We start from the raw sequence: 18,262 nt of genomic DNA, 5'->3' as shown, positions 1-18,262 counted from the left end.
GCACGTGTACTCTCATACCTAGGGGGTAATGCGGCAGACTGGTCAATACCATTAGTAACCCAAGATGATCCTTTCCTTCGGAACTATGGGGGTTTCCAACACAAGATGGAGAAATTGTTTCCCCGTCATGCTCAGGGACAAGCCCTGAACAACGAGCTACTGTCACTCAGACAGGGAAATTAAGATCTATTAACCAACATTGCAGCTTTCAATTGTCTCGTAGCTCAAACCAACTTGCAAGAAGGGAAAAGGACTACACTCTTCTATCGAGGGCTACGTGGGGAATTTAAGGATGTGTTGGCTCAAGATGTGAACCCACCTGAGGGATGTGCAGACTACACAGACCTCACAGTGCAACTCGACCATAGGTTGCAGAATAGGAAAATGGATCAAGCCAGAACAGAAGGTAGGACAGTTTTTGTGCGACCCCACGTGACCCAAACCAAGCCACATGAACACTCGGAACCAATGCAAAACGGTGGGTTACGGAGTCCGCCGACCAAGGCAGAAAGAGAAAAAAGAAGACAACAACAACTCTGTCTATATTGTGGGAAAGCAGGCCATTCCCTCCGGAACTGCCCGGTGAAACCTCCCAAGAAAATGGTTGGGGCAACAGATAAAAACAACAAAGAAGAAGAAGAAGCACCGGACTCAGGAAACTCCTATGCCCAGCAAGCGTAGGGGTCCACTTGTCGAGCGAGAAAATGGAACACGTACAGAGCTCACATCTAGTCCTTCTTGTACTTTTGGTAAATCACAAACAGCCATCAAAGATACATGCCTTGGAGGCATACATTAACAGTGGCTCAATAGGAAACTACATTGACCAAGATCTGGCAACACAAATAGGATTTCCTCTTCAACAAAAGCAGAAATTGGAAAATGTCCCTATAGCGGATGGTTCTCAGTTATCATCCGGCCCGGTGACACAATGTACCGAGAAAGTCAAGCTTCTGTTGCAGAATGGGCATCAAGAAGACATCACCTCTGATCTCATCGGCGCTCCTCAGTTCCAGATGGTATTGGGAATGCCCTGGCTAGAGACCCATAATCCTAATATCGACTGGCGAAAAAAGGTTCTGACCTTTTCTCAAGACTGTGCCGACACCTGTTACAACAAAAACATCATCAACCAAAAACCCAAGAAAAGCATTGCGCTGGGCCTCACTGGCACCTTACCACCTGAACATCACTGTTACCAGTATGTCTTTCAAAAAGAGCAAGCTAACGTTTTGCCCCACATAGATGCTACAATTGCCAAATAGACCTCGTGCCCAGAGACAAATTCTCTGCAGCCGGATTTACGCCCTAACAGAGCAAGAAAACCAACATCTTAAAACTTATTTTGATCAGTATCTGGCAAATGGTTTTATTCACCCATCTACGTCTCCTGCCTCCTCGACCCTCTTCTGCCTGCCTAAGAAGGAGGGGGACGTGAGGACCTGTATTGATTACAGAGCAATCAACCAGATTACTGTAAAAAATTATACCCTTTGCCACTTATACCCGAGCTCCTGGACCAAGTGAAACACGCTCAGATTTACACCAAGTTGGATTTGGGAGGGGCCTATCACCTTGTGAGAGTAAAAGAAAGGAGACGAATGGAAGACGGCATTTTGCATGAAGTATGGCCTCTTCGAATACCAAGTCATGCCGTTTGGGTTATGTAACGTCCCTGCAGCGTTTTAAATCTTTATGAATGATGTACTCCATGAGTTGTTGGACATTTGTCCACTTGTCTACATAGATGGCATTCTCATTTACTCCAATTCCAAGGAAGAACATGTTGGTCATGTCCGAGCAGTTTTGGCAAAATTTCGACAACACCAATTATATACCCAACTGAACAAATGTTTCTTCCATGTGATCGAAATTGAATTTCTCGGTTTCATGCTCACACCACAGGGAGTGCATATGGACACACGGAAAGTTGACGCAATCCTCCAGTGGCCCTCACCAACCTCCACGAAATGAGTACAAAGTGTGCTCGGCTTCGCTAATTTCTACCATCGATTCATTCCTGGATTCTCACAAATTGTTCACCCAATCACTTCTTTGCTGAGGAAGAACAAATTGGTCCACAGAAGCTGAAGAAGCATTCCAGAAATTGAAGCTAGCATTTACCACAGCACCGGTTCTTCGACATGCCCGTTCAGACCTACCATACGTAGTGGAAACAGATGCTTAAAACATAGCCATAGGAGCGGTGTCATCCCAAAGAGACCCAGGAACTGGAAAGGTACATCCTGTCGCATTCTGGTCCCGCAAATTCTCTGGCCCCGAACTGCACTACGCAATCACAGACAAGGAACTACTGGCAATCAAGGCTGCATTTAAGGCATGGAGACATTATCTTCTGCGGCACGACACACGGTCACCGTCATCACAGATCATCACAACATACAGTATTTAATGACCGCCAAAGCGCAATCCTCACGCCAACTTTTTTGGGTGCTCTTTTTCGCAGAATACGACTTTATTACCTATAGACCTGGAGTGTGGAATGGAAAAGCAGACACATTATCACACATGAGTGAGGAAAAAGAATCCTTTACAGCATCTGATCCCGTGGCCATCATTCCTGAAGAACAAATTCAAACCACGATTGCTGCTACCATGTGTTTAGATGACTTAAAAACCAGTTTACAGTCCCAGATGAATCAGGTAAAACAAGAGGAATGGCTTTTAAAGGGAGACCGGTACACCATCGAGAACAACCTACCATATTTCCAAGGATGGTTATATATCCAGGACAAGAAACTTCAAACTCAAATCATCACAACTACCATGATTCATTAGTAGAAGGACATCCTGGAATAGCCAAGTCACAGGCTAAGGAAAAAAAAAAACTATTGGTGGCCCAGGCAAAACCCTGCTGGGTTGCTATGTCCTTTAATGGTTCCACCAACACCTTGGCATACACTATCGATGGACTTTATCACAGATCTTCCTCCCTGCAATGGTTACAACACCATCTTAATCATTGTGAGTTTATTTTCCAAAATGGCCCATTTTATCCCTCTATAAGGACTTCCAACTGCATGAACTCTCGCCACTGTGTTCTTGGAACAAATTGTCTGGTTACATGGATTTCCATCAATCTTGATATCGAATCGTGGAACTCAATTTGTTTCTGCCTTTTGGAGAAGGTGTTGTGCAATTGCCAAAATTGACCTCCGGTTGTCCACTAGCCACCACCCTCAAACCGATGGACAAACCGAACAAACCAATCAGACGCTAGAACAGTATTTAAGATGTATGCTTCAACATTCCGAAGACTCCTGGAAAAACATACTTTGGGTAGATGAGTATGCATATAGGAATTTGGTTCATTCAAGCACTGGACAAACTCCATTCTATACTCTACACGGAAGACACCCACGGACATCAGTGTTTGATCCACCAAATACTTTGGAAATGCCCATAATAAAGACTTTGCATAATTCCATCAACTCAAGTTCTTGAGGAAGCAACAGTGCACTTGAACAAAGCCAAAGAAAGACAAAAACTGTTTGCTGACCGGCACCTTAAAGAAGCTCCTGATTACCAGATTGGCGATAAAGTCTGGTTAGCGTCTAAATACATACCATGGAAAGGACGACGGGCCTTCCGCCCCAGATATCTGGGCCCCTATACTATCAAGGCAATAATCAACCTTGACGCCATGAAGTTGGAGTTACCATTGCACATAAAAAGTCACCCAGTATTTCATGACTCTCTCCTCAAGACCATGAAACCAAATACACACATTGATTCACCACCAGAGCCCGAATTACTAAATGGGGAACCCGAATATGAAGTTAATTCTATTTTGGATTCCAAGGTGGTTTGGTCCAAATTGTACTACCTAATGCACTGGAAAGGATACGGACCTCAAGGTCGAACCTGGGAACCAAGCGAATATGTTCATGCCCCTCGATTGGTTAGACAATTCCATTGTAATAACCCCACCAAACCAGGGCCAGGAGGAGGATCACCCTTGAGAGGCGTCTTGAGGGGGAGCGCTGTCATGGCCACTTGCCCAGGATCACAGGAGCGGCACCATCAATCGAGAGAGCAGGGGGCATCATGGTTCACACATGTCCCATTGGGACATTTATACATGTGGGGCCTGGTTGGACGCAGTCCTGGCGCCTTTGGTGCCAGGCTCATGGAAGAACTTAAACAAGACATTTTCATTATTGGCAGAAGTGCTTGGAATGGAACGGAACTTTTTTTATTATGGGCAGGAATGCTCTCAAGAACTTCTCACTTGTGTGTAATTACACACAAGTGAAGTTCTTGACAGTATTCCTGCCCATAATAAAAAAGAGTGTGGCCTCTATCTGCATCTGCACGTGCAACTTCTACGAGTGGCAGGGTGTGGCAAGCAGGGCTGAGCTAAGGGGGCGTGGCCTTAAGAGCTCAGCTATAAAAACCAGCCCAACCCCAAGGCACACGCTTCGCGTTAATCTGCACCTGGTATTCAATTTACCTGGAGAGATCCTGCCATCTACATTCATACTTACCATCCAGAGGATCACGGCTCACCTGCAAACATCTCAGAGCGCAGCACATCTTTTTCCTGGCACCGCAGCTGACCTGCAAACATCTCGGAACGCAGACAGCATCATCTGAGTGCGCTGCCATTAAACCTTGCGCCTTCTCTAAAACCATCGCTCACTTGCTGCCGGACATTGCGTTTGCATCCATCTTCCGCTCAGCCGCTTTCCGCGCCTCCACAGCTGTAGTTAGGCCGCATTTCCATCTATTTGGGAGAAAATAGAGAGGAATGTTATTCAGGGAAAAAAAGTAACATTGAGAGCATTAACATCAAGACATTGAGAGAAAGCAGAAAGAAGGGAAAAGACAAGAGACATTGAGAGAAAGCAGAAAGAGGAGCTTAGTCGCAGCTGGACTGTACTATTATTCTCGAAACAGTGAAGGAACTCGATTCCATCAACAGGCGTCCCTGCCAGAAGTAGCAGGATGGAGAGCTCATCATTCACACTTACCAGGTGAGCCTTATGGGCCGGTACGTGCCCACTGAAATCGCACCTTGGGTTGAAGGGTTAGGGAGATACCACAGTCACCTAACAGTGCATTCACGTTTTCCCATATCCACGCAGGAGCAGTGCCACCGATTGATCCGCAGGGGGCAAAACCAAAAATGGGTGATATAACTCCAGGGAGGGCGGCAACGGTGCCCAAACGCCTCTGCAGAGACCAGGTGAGCGTAACAGTAAGTTAAGTGAATCAACATTGATATTTGTATAATTTGGAAAAAGCAGAAATGTTCTGATTATTTAGTGTGGAATGAGAGGAGTATAGTTGGTGATAGAATTTGCTGAATACTTTCACAATCTCTTTGTCTTCAAATTTCCTAGTATCATTTAAATCCTTTATCACAGTAATTCTATTTCTTTCCTTTTTATTTTGAGGTAGGAGGCTAGGGATGTGCCCATGCCTTTCCATGCAACTTTTTATTAACATTTACACACATTTCCAACACATTGTAAGCCCCTCCCATTCCCCTTCCAGAGTGTCCGATCGTAGATGGTAGGCTTTCCTTTTGATTCTCCTTGATACGTAGCCTCAAAGAGTCATATGTCCTGGATTATTCCACCAGACCTAGCAGTCACATTCACCTCCGCCACCTGTTCCCCTTACCCCTTTCTGAAGAAACCCCAGCACCAATCAGTCAAGAATCCTTGACAATCTCCTTGTAAAGAGTAGGTAACCCATTCTAGAGCCTAAAAGTTGCAATCCACTCTGGTAGGCATATCCTCCAATTGTCCCTCGAGCCCAGGATAGACCTTCCTCTATTGCCCCTTCCCTTCAGACCCAGTGCCTCGCCTAGTGCTTCCCATATTAACCTGCAGTATTCCTGGATGTGAGGGCAGTCCCACCAGATATGATTCCAAGTCCCCACCATTCCACATTGTCTCCAACAAAAATTTGATACTGTGGGATAGAATTTATGTATTTTATCTGGAGTTAGGTGCCATTGTAACATGAATTTACCTCATATTTCCAGGATGTGTAGGGATCGTGTTAGCTTGTGAGTGTTAGCCCACAGTTGCTTCCATTCTGTTTTATTTATTTTATTTATTTGTATATTTATAACGCGCCGCAGCTCGCAAGCCTCAGGGCGCGACAGAAACACGAAGACTGAAAAGATCACGGGACTAGGTAAAACAGAGAGGAGAAGGACTCAACATGAGTCCGAAGCTGAGATTGTAGCAGATTACCGAAAAAGTAATGTTTTCAGCTGCTTTCTAAAGGAAAGATAGTTACTTTCCAGCCTAAGATTCGCCGGAAGCTCATTCCAGAGAGCAATTGCTTTGGTGGGAAAGGCCCTGCCAAGTCCGGTGGCTTTTACTTTGGTATGGCTGGATTTGAGAAACCCTTGTTTAGCTGATCTTAAACGTCGGCTAGGTTTGTACCAGTTGAATTCCTTTTTGAGGTATGATGGAGCCGAGCCGTATAAGCAGCGATGGACCAACGTCAAGGATTTGAATTTAATGCGCTCCTCTATGGCGAGCCAATGGAGGCCTATTCTGTCTTGAGTAATATTCTGTTGCCTCTATCTCTTGGCCTGTTGCCCCTTCCCAGGATGCCATGTATTTCCTTTCCCCTGGTTCCTCTCCCTGTTTGATAAGTGAGTAAATCACCCCCAATAAATGTGTATCCCCGGAGTCAGACATTAGGAATTTCTCAAAGGGGGTTAAACTTTGCATCACTGCCTCCCTCATGGAAGACTGAATAAACCAGTGCCTTATTTGGAAATATCGAAAACTTCTTCCAATTCAAAGTCTGTCTTAAATTGGTAGAATTATTTAATGTCCTGCCCTGCAAACATGTCCCTGATAATTTGGCATCTTCTTTCCCGCCATGACCCAAAGCCCTTTTCTCCATACTGTGGAGTGAAATGTGTGTTGTCAGAAATTGGTGTAAATGGAGACAGAAATGTGGTGATTTGGGTCTGCCTTATTATCTCATCCCAGGAATCCCCTCCCACCAACAATATCTTACTACAATACATGTTTTTGGTCTGTCTCCCTTCGGTTTCCATAGTACCTCCTCAAGATGTTCCCCTATTAATGCCTTATTCATTGCCCTCCATATCTTTTCCTGATCATCTTTCAGCCAGTCCCTCATCACTCTCATTGGTGCCCCCATAAAGTATATTTTAAGGTCCAGTTCCCCCATTGCTCCCCTGTTTCTAAGCATCACCATTACCTTTCTAGCAATCCCTGGTCCTTTACTGTTCCAGACAAATCTCCCAAAGTGTTTTTGGATAACTCAAAAGAAGGAGACAGGGACCTGGATGGGGAAGAGTCATAAAGTAGTACAACTGCGGAAGAATAACCATCTTTAAAACATTGATTCTATCCATCCAGGTTATCGTTAGAGGTCCCCAATCAATCAATTGCCCTCATTATGACCCTGGTGTTAAGGGATTACCGGTAAGGGTACCGGTACCGGTAATCCCTTAACGGCTGATTACGAGGTCCCTTTGCGGGTCCCGACCTTAATGGCTGGTCTGTACCAGCCGTTAAGGTAAGGACCCGCAAAGGGACCTTGAAGGTGATTACGGTACCGCATTTTGCGGTACCGTAATTACCGCCTTCTCCATTCCCATTGAGCCCTATGGGGCAAAAATGGGAATGGGGAAGGGCCAATGGTAAATGGGGAATTACCGCCCCGCCAACCTTGGAATGGGGCGGTAATTCCCCATGTCGCCATGGCGGATCCGGTAAATTACCAGCGTTAACCACGGCTCTAATAGCGCCATTGGTTAATGCCAGGGTCGTAATGAGGGCCAATGTCTTCTTTATTACTTCTAACATAGGCAAATATTTAGCCAAAAAAACTCATCCAAGGTTTTAGTTAGCTTTATTCCTAGATAGGTTGAGGACGTCTTGACCCATCTATATGGCAGTGTACCTTTGAGCTCCTCCTCTATCTCTCTTGGCATTGTAAGGTTCAGAATGTCTGTTTTGCGGGGATTTATTTTTAGCCTTGCTACTGACCCGAACTATAGTATCTCTCTCCATTGACCTAAGGGAGCCCTCGGATCCATCAAGCTCAGAAGTATGTCATTCACAAAGGCATCAATCTTATGAACCCTTACCCCATATGATATCCTTCAATCTCCACATTCATTCTTATTGCCACCATAAGTGGCTCTAGATAGATTGCATAGAGCAGGGATAGAGGGGACAAGCCTGCTTTGCTCCCCTCTGGACCTTAATGGGTTCAGACAGCTGGCCATTAATTGCTAGCCTTATGTATGGGTTCTAGAAGTTGGCCTTGATCTTTGTTAAATACTTTTCACCAAAGCACATTTGCTTAATTGCAATAAACAGGAACCGCCACTCTAACCTGTCAAAGGCCTTTTCCGCATCTGATGCTACTAAGATAGTGGGGACTCTCTTTTTATTAACCTTTTCTATGAGGTGTGCTATCCTCTTTGTATTATCGCTCATCTGTTTGCCTCTAATGAACCCTTACATGTATGAGATAATTATACTTGGGAGAATTTGGTTTAAGCGATTCTCCAACACCTTTGTAAAGATCTTTGCATCTACATTGATTAGGGCTATCAGCCTCTAAGAAACACATACAGTTGGGTCTTTACCTTCTTTTGGGAAGAGGACCACTTTTTGCATCTTCCATGGTTGCTGTAATTTGTCTCCTACTCCTGATTTCATTGAGAAGATGTACCAGGTATGCAATCAATGTTTCCCTGAAGGATCTATACAATTCTGCGCTAAAGCCATCTGGGATTGGGTACTTATTGCTGGGTAGAGCCATAATGACCCTTTGCACCTCGTCCAATGTGATATCTAGATATAGTGCTTCTCTTTCCTGTTCAGTTATTTGAGTCAGTTCCCTTGCTCCTTTAGTGTCCTCTTGACTATGTTCTAAGGGGTTTGCTGTGCTATATAGTTCTGTATGAAACCTTGAGAATTCCCCGGCAATGTTGTTGGTATCCGTGCTGATACCCCCGGTCCTTCACCTTTACTTTTAAAATTATTTTAGCCTTCTCTTCCTTTCTTAACATCCTAGCCAAAAGCCTGTCAGATTTGTTAGCCTTATTACATTTTTGTTTTAAAAAACAAGAACAATCTTTCTGCTGTCTTTGCCTGTAAGATATCCAATTGGCCTTTTGTAGCTCTATACTCCTTTCTTGTTTCCCCACTCACTCCCACTCCCATCCTGGCCATTACCCTCTTTAATTTTCCCTCTAGATATTTTTCTACCAGTCTTAGTTCCCTGTCCCTGCTGGCCATAATCGCAATGATTTTTCCCTTAATTGTAGCCTCGAAGGCGTCCCACCTCATTTGCCCTGATGTGTCTCCAGAATTTGTATCCTCAAAGAAGTGCAAGATCGCATCTTTCAACTCATTCCTCAAGGCTTCCGCCTTAAACAGGTAAGATGGATACCTCCATTACCAGAGTCCTAGAGGGCCTGGCCTTCTACCAATTTTCAGCATCAAGCGTGTGTGGTCTGATAAGAGTATTGTCCTCACCTCTATATCCCTTACCCATCCAAGGAGTTTCCGGGATGCCCACAATCTATTTGTGATAATGATCAATGGACATTAGAGAAAAAGGTGTACCCATCCTTGTCTCTTTCCTTTTCCCTCCATATGTCAACTAGAGCTAACCTCTCCACTTTCTATGTTAGTTCTACCAAAGGTTTCCCCTGGGCTCCTTTAGATTTCGTGGATCTATCCGTTTCTGGATCCCATGCCATATTAAAATCCCCTGCCAAAATTATGGGACCTTTAGCGAATTTCTCAAGTTTGACCAGGGCATGTTGAATGAAGGCATCTTGACATGTATTTGGGTGTAAATGATTGCTACCATGTAGGCCTCCCCTTCAAATTCAGAGCTAGGTTTCTCCCCTGGGCATCCCTGTCCATCCCCGTCATGAAAAATCTAGATTGTTCCTTATGGCTATTAGCACTCCCGCTTTCTTGTTCTTGTCTGTGGACTGATAGATTTGGTGATAGCCTTGCAATCTCAAAAGTTCCCTGTCCCGGATCTGTACATGGGTTTCTTGTAATGTTATGATGTCAGGTCCCTCCCTCCTTGTATACCTTTCCAATTTCTTTCTCTTCAAATCTTCAAATGGCAGTTTAAACCCTTTATATTCAGGCATATGATACCTAGATAATTGAGAATATCCATTATCATAGGAATGTCTAGCCTTTTTATACCACCTCACGCATTCCTGGTCCGACTACCTTCCGATCCCCCTTCCCTCTCCTTATCCCCTTTTCCCCCTTCCACTCCTTGCCCCTTTTCAGCCCCTTCCCTCATCCCTTCCCCACCCCTTGGCTGGAAAGTCTCTACAAGCCTCTAGCCCCCCCTCAAATCTTACCCTTAGGAATTGAGCCTGCCACCCAACACAGCCTGCACATCAGCAGGTTCCCCCCCAATTCATTCTGCACACCATCCCCTCAGGACCTCCCGAGTCATCCCTTTGTTCGCCTTCCCCAGGCTTACTGCTTAATTAGCCCTTTGTACCTCCGTGGCCATCTCAAGAAGTTCTGTCCATCGCTGGAGGTAGCCTCCTCTCTCATACATCTCAGGTAGCCAGCCCTTTAGGTTGGGGCTGGTACCCCCTTCTTGTTTTGCTTTGGTTTACCACCATTGACCATTACCAGCTCTTATGCAAGATTTGGTCCTTCGGTTGAGGGGCCCTTGCCTCCTGTTCTTCTTCCTCTATCCCCAGAATTCTTGCTCCTTCTTCGATGGAAGTGATCCAATATTGCTTCCCCTGCCATTCGAACACCAAACCAAATGGGTACATCCACCAATATTGGATATCCTTATATAAAAGTGCCCGCTCAAGTGGGGTCATTTACCTCTTTTTGGCAAAAATCCTGGGCTGACCTCTTTGTCCTGATGAGGGCCTTGCTGGCTGCTATGCCTCCCCGCCTCTCTTTGAGGGGCGCTCCTCTTCTCCCGTCTCTGCTTACCCCTGTAATATCTTCTTTTGAGATGGGCTGTTCAGTTAGATATCTGGAGGCCCTGATGATCACAAGAGCATCAGTAATGGTGCTCTCCTCACGGGGGCCATCTTGGAATTGGATTTGCCCATTTTATTGTAAAATTGATACATTTTGTATTCATATTTTAACATATTAGTGCATGAATATTCTGTAGTGAGTTTACATTTGATTCTGATTGTAATATGTTGGAGTCGGATATTTGCAAAGGGTTAGATACATATTGTTTTTTGAGATTTTTTTAATTTTCTTAAGATTTCTTCTGATTCATTCATATCCTTTTATTTCTTGACACAAACTAGATTATTTCTCCTCTAGGTACTGTGGTATAACATGCCCAATTATTTGGTATAAAAGTGTCAATTGCTTTATTAATCTGAAAAAAAATTCTTGTGAACTTTTGTTAGAAAAGAAACACATTTTTCATCATTTTCAAGGCCGAATTAAATCTCCATCTATTTGATTTGGAGCTAATAGCGGTATTACCTATTTTAATATAGACAGGGGCATGATCAGACAGGGATATACAATCTATAGTGCTGTCAATTGGGATAGCAGCCAAGGAGTTGGTCAAGAAGATATAGTCAATTCTAGAAAATGAATCATGCGAAACTGTATACTCCATGTCGAATGGGTGTTGCAGGCACCAGGCATCCGCCAGGCCTAACTCAAGGATGAACTTTATAAATTGGTTGTGTGATTTAGAATGTTTATAAAGAGATTTACGATTTTCTGTCTATTTTGTTACAATTTCCACAAGTGATAAGATTTTGTACATTTGAACGTAGCAAGCATTCCTTGAGTTGTTTCCAGAAACCTTAGTCTGATGCATAGGGCCATATACATCAAGGATTAAAAAGTAAGTAGAGTTAACAACAATATTCAAAAGGACCCATCTACCTCAGTCATCAGACTCTGAGCTAATAATCTTGCAATCAAAGGTTTTATTTGCCAGAGTAATCACTTCATTTCTTTATCCTGTGCTGCACTTGCAAAGACTTTACCCACCCAGAACTTAAGTTTAGCAGCTTCTGAAGCGGGCATATGATAGTACTTTGTGTCTTTTGATGGCATTGTGAATACCTTTAACATTCCAAGATGATATATTTATTGTCATAGGAATTCAATTATGTGCAGTATGAACCTAAAATAAATAGTTAATTGATTCATGGGAGAAAATTAATATAATAATTTCCAATTAACGTTGATGAAACATCCAATAGTTATGAATGAAGTGATACCCTTAGGGGAAGAACATAAGTATAAAGAGATACACAAGGAGAGAGGAATGACAAACAGGAAAATGAGTGAAAGTGAACCTTGAGTCTTGATATGATAGAACCAAATGGCTAACTGCAAACAGCCACTACATTACATGTCTTAACTGAAGAACGGTGATGAGGGCAGGGCGCCCAGTGAGTCCAGGCCATTCCAGGCCCACTCTTGCATGGATAAGCTTAGAAAGTCAAAAAGGGACTTCTTTTAGGATACTTTACCTTGTATTTTTAACAGAAGGGGGCAGCTGCGTCCATTTCATCCGACCTTTAAGATTGAATACATTGGGCTTCATTCTGAGCTTAGCAGTAAGGGGTTAATGGCACCTGTAATGGTGCCGGCGCCATTAACCCCTTACCGCCCTATTACGAGTCTGCTCAGGGGAACGGCAAAGGGCGCCAGGTAAAACCAGGTGCCCTTAGCGGGTCCCGCTAGCAGACCAGGGAGCTAACAAAGGGCCAGTTGTTAACGGGCCCATTGTTAGCTCCCTCCCCATTCCCATTGAGCCCTATGGGGGCTCGAATGGGAATGGGGATGGGTTCCCAGAATGGGGAAATATCGGGTCCTCCAAGGTTGGAATGGCCCAGTATTTCCCCATTCAGGGACCCCGGACCCGGTATGCGGTATGGGGGTAGCCATGGTGCCATGGTAGCATGGTTATCCGTGGACAGAAGATGGTGGGCATTTCTCAAAATGATGACGCTCCTCACACTTCTCTCCAGCCAACTGGTGGATGCGTTGGGTGTCCGCGGACATGATGCAATCGATAAACCAATCGGAGTGCTGTCCGCAGAGAAAACAGGGAAATGTGTCTGTTGACCGGACACAAATATCACTATTTTTTATTTTATTTTGGTCGTTTAAAAATACTACTAGATGGATTTACACCAAATTAACAAAAGCACGCTTTTGGGACCAAGCTGCCGCTCCTGCTGCAAATATGGTGAAAATCCATCCAGCGGTTTGGGCTGTAGGCGTGAGCAAAGTTTTTTTTTTTTTTTTTATTGATTTAGCTGTTAAAAACAACTTTTCAATATACAAAATTCAAACATCAAACATTAGACATTTTAAAACAACACACATTTTCATAAAACATTTTTAAAACAACAAACATTTTTCCATTTAAACATTTAAAATCTATATTGGATGTGCCGACTCAAACAGCGCCAGTACTATTATTACTTTAACATCACAAAACATCACAAAACAACACAAAAGACATATTGGTAAATTAGCAAATATCAGTCGCAATCAAAATATTCATAATACACAGATACACAGATTATCTGGTAGATGTCTTAGTAATCAGTTACTCCTCGTCAGGTCAGTCGCTGTTTGAGCTTGAAACCACCTCTCAGGTAGCAGTATCCCAATTTATAGTCTATGGAAAAAAATATATTTTGGGACCCCCCCTACAACTTTGCCCCCCCCCCCGGATGAAACCTCACCAAACTCAGAGCCAGCCATATACTTTTTTTGCAAAGTTTGTAGAGTATTCGTCCAGTGGGAGCAAAGTTATAAACCAGACAAAAAGTGCTCTTCCTATTGGTTGAGCAACTTAACCATAACTACACAGCCGCTACCGCATTCCGTGTAATAGAGCAATTGTGTCATGCAGCATTCCTGTGGAATCTGGCTCCTTTTCCAGATTTTAAGTCACACTGGTAGATGCTCACTGAAATGTTGCAAACTATGTTTATGTGGCCCATGTTTACGTGCAGAAAACGGGCTATTTTTTTTTTTTTTAGGTAGGGTCAGATTCCCATTGGAATTTTCACACTTGCATGTGCATTTGATGCACAATCCCCTGTGCTTGGACTCTTTTACAGGCCAAGAGCATAAGGTAGGGCAATGGGGACATTGCCAGACAGGCGTTATGGCAGCACGTCAAAGCCATACAAGTTGAAATACAAGGAATATTTCCCTCTTGAATGTCTATAGCTCACATGCATGTTGGAAAGAGTACATTTTGCACTGATCAGATTTCGAAACTGTTGGTGCCAATCCATTTTGCAGATGCAGCTTCTGCATATCTACAGCATGTACGTACCAGGGCAAAAATGCAGTTGTGCATGGAGCATTACAGAGTGCACCCTGATTTACAAAGCAATGCGATCAAGCTAGGGCAGCCGCCAGCCCCTTCACCAGCTCCCCCTGTGCAGGGACCTTTCTTTCAGGGCCTAGGGCATAGTGTAATACGGACTCTGGCGAGAGCCCTGTCCAAATTCAAAGCACCGGATGTGAACACTCATGCAAAGCATTGACCTTTCCATCCCTTGTTTCTATTTGACCCGTAACATGGTTTCGGTGAGTGCCCTGTGTTGCTACCAGGCCAAGGACAGGAAGAGAGAGAAAGAGAAAGAGACAAAGGGAAAGAGGGAGAAAGAGAAAGAGAGAGAGGGGTATGTTCTTGACAGCATTTGGAACTTCCCGCCCTCTCCTTATTTCATTTTCACTCAACTGAGGTTATTGATCGTGTCCTTTATTTCTTTAATTTAAAACAACAAACACCGCTCCAGATTGTGTTAAGGCAAAATCTCTGACTTGACCTCTCTATTTTTCTGACTGAAATGCTAAATAGTTTTCATTAAAAAAGAGCACTAGAAAAGCAATAGAATGTTCCCAACCACCCATTGCTTACTCTGAAGAGTGGAATACAAGTCACCAAGTGTTGAAACATGCTATTTGGAAATGGTAGAAGTAGCAGGTAAGCCTAGCAAAACGCACTTCTCCACCTCTCCTAACTGTCAGTGTTATGTTCATGGAGGCAGAACATATGACTGTATTGTTAGCTCCATCGCAGCAAATTGGTTGTCACTTTAAGACCGTGTTTTTCCTTTTTTTTTATTTTGAAGCAAACTTGCTTGCTAAATTGCTCCTTCCTACTTCGTAAAACGCATAATATTGTAATCAGTGAATTCCAGATTGGCGACTTCAGTGGTCTCAGGTGTTCACCTAGGATTTGGCACAATGCATAATTTGCCAGGATGTGTAACCACAGTCTCATAATAGTGAAACTTCACTTTGCAATATGAGGGTAAAATAATTATTTTGTTGAGGCTCGGCAATACATCAGGAAAACTGTTGCTTCTCTGTAGTCAGTGTTTATGGGAATATTTGAGAACACCCTTGACCTCCCTTTGATTACTTACAAACAATTGCACATGTGTTAGTTACTAAGGGAACTTGGTTTAGGGGAAAGAGTGGGGTATTTATTTCTTAGGCATTCATTGCCCTCTAACTAAGCATTCATTGTCCTCTAACTGCCATACTACACATCAAAACCATTTGAGTGAAAAGAATGAAAAGACTAAACTCTTGGGCAATGAGGCAACCATATGTGCATGTAGTCGAAAAGCAGATTTTTATTTTATTTTTTTAATGACATTTACAGATGGTGGAGGCATTACCCAGAAGGATGCCTTTACAATAATCTAATCTCCTCGTTTGGGTTCTCATACCAACTCTTTGCGGACAACATTCAAATATTCTTCTCTTTTACTGAACTCTCCTTTGATCTCTCTATCAAACTTTCCAACTGTCTCTCTATCATTAAATATTGGATGGATCTGCGTTGCACACTCTGATGTACAAATCTACCAAAACAGAGTTACTCTTCTTCTCTGCTAAAAGCTCTTGCTCTCTCTCCCATCTCCTCTGCATATCCAGTTCCCACCTGACACTCTCCCCTACTCTTTTCCAGCTAGAAACCTTGGCATCATCTATGACCCTTCTGACTTCTCCTCTACTTTCATCACCAGTAATGCAACAGCAGCTTGCTTCAATCTACTAAATATTAGTAAACTCAGACATCTTCTTACTTTCAACACTGCCAAACATCTCTTCAAAACTCTTGTCTTCTCTTAACTTGACTACTGTTCCAGCATCCTCCTTGGACTCCCCAACTATGCTTCTGTCCTCTTAACAAGATCATTACCTTCGCTACCAGAACCCTGTTGTTATCTTGCTCACTTCACGCCTACTGCCTTGTACTGTCAGCAGGCTGAATGGCAGATGATGCAAAACAGGGCCAGATTAAAATGTTTGCTCCTGGTTGGCAAATCTATCCACTGTAACGCTCCACTGTATCTATCTTACTCTATACAACTCTACAAGCTTTCTTGTAATCTCTGCTCTGCCTCCTCGACTACCCTTGTGGTGCCACACCCTCCATGTGCTTCCTCTTGCTTTTGCTCTTCTCGCTCAACTTGCACTGAATTCTCTCTGCCCAGACATCAGAGAAACAGACCACACAGATTTGTTCAAAGCCGAACTAAAAGCCTATCCTCTTAACCTACCTCTCATCTACCTGCTACCTAAAATGCTTTCCTTGCCGCTAACCTGCCTCTGTCTCTTACTTCCTCTGCCTCCTCTCTAGAACTTCACCCATCATGGTCACATCCCGAGCACAGCTGGCCATACTGCCTACCTGCATTTACAAATGCCCAATGTTGGTTGTCCTTAAACTATGTATTTCCACTTATGTATTGTCCCTGGGGACTGTTCCATTTACTTCCCTCCACATCCTGGTCAGAATGTCCCGCAACCTCACCCCATTGTAAGAAGCTCACTGCCTCCCATCGAATCTGATTTCTTATCTATTGTATGCTATTTTGTGATCAGAAGAGCATTGTTCATCCTGCATATAAATATATAAACAAAATAAAGAATACCACAATGTTGAGAATGATTGGTAATCCAGTTGATGAGGGTGTAAACCAAGTTAAACATAGAATAGGGAGAAAACCACAAAAAAAAATGAGAAACAGGGGACCTGCAAAGGAATGTACTGTAGAGCATGGTGGAATCAGTTGGGATGATGATCGGGAATCGAAGATTTGAAGAGATGCATAGTCATGCTAGTGTTGTTTGTGATGGGCAGTGGGTCCCAATGAAGTGGGGCAAGTAGAGAGAAAGAGCAGAAGTCAGAAGAGGCACAGGGGGCAGGGGCAGGGGACTGTGATATTGTGAGTGAAGGAGGAGTGGAGGGAATGAGACGAAGAGTAGACAGAGATACAATTAGCTAGAACTGAAAAGGTGTGGTTTTGCATAGCAGGACAGTAATCAAGTCAGGTGGTAGAGCTAGTGGATGATCAGAATATGGCGAAGAGAGTGAAGGCGGTGAAGTTGAGGACTTAATCTAGATGGAGGAAGGATGATAGTATGGCCACAGAGTAGACTTGAGTAATAGATGAGTTTGCAGAGGACAAGGGTGGAAATGTGATTATTCATAGTATGGTGAATAAAAACTGGCTAAAACATTCAAGTCTTGAAAAGGTTCATATGAGCAGCAGAGATGCTGGTAAAAGGTTCAAACCTTTTTAAACCCACCATAACTTTCTTGATTTATGGTTAAGTTGCACTAGTAAAAACCTAAGAAATTCAATGGAAAAACGTTCTCACAGGGGCGTTATGGTTACAGGTAAAACTGAAACAAACCTGACATTCATGACATCACTGATGACATCACATGTGCATGTAGTTTTAATAGGAAGCCTCCAGAAGTGATTGTTATTGTAATGGTGGTACAAAACTATCAAAGTTTATTGGAAGAATTATCATGAGATAAGTAGGTCATGGAGGAATGCATTGCTATGCATTGCTATACACACCATTGTATTACACACTCATGTGCAAACATAGCTATTGTCTGCACCATGCCTCATGCAAGTGTAACCGTCACAATCTTTCCATGTTACATAGTGAAAGTGTCGAGTCCTGTGAAAAATGTAAGAAAAAGCACAAAACTTACTACAAAAAAAGTCACTACTTTCAAGAAGGGCGCCAAGCCAATTTAGACGCGGTGTGCAGAAATCAGGATGGCAGGCATAGTAAGATTAACGCTATAGCTGGGGAAATGTATTCGTGCTGTGAAACATCATATTCCCATGAGCAAAGTATGCCATTAGCACATGTCGATCAAAGGCACAAATACACTTCTTTGCAAAGTACTGCGCTGTCTGCATTCACGGACCAAATAG

The sequence above is a fragment of the Ambystoma mexicanum genome, chromosome 6q (assembly GCF_040938575.1).
Source record: "Ambystoma mexicanum isolate Mex_15411 chromosome 6q, UKY_AmexF1_1, whole genome shotgun sequence".
In the NCBI taxonomy this organism is placed as follows: domain Eukaryota; kingdom Metazoa; phylum Chordata; class Amphibia; order Caudata; family Ambystomatidae; genus Ambystoma; species Ambystoma mexicanum.
Note: the sequence above shows the minus strand (reverse complement) of the source record.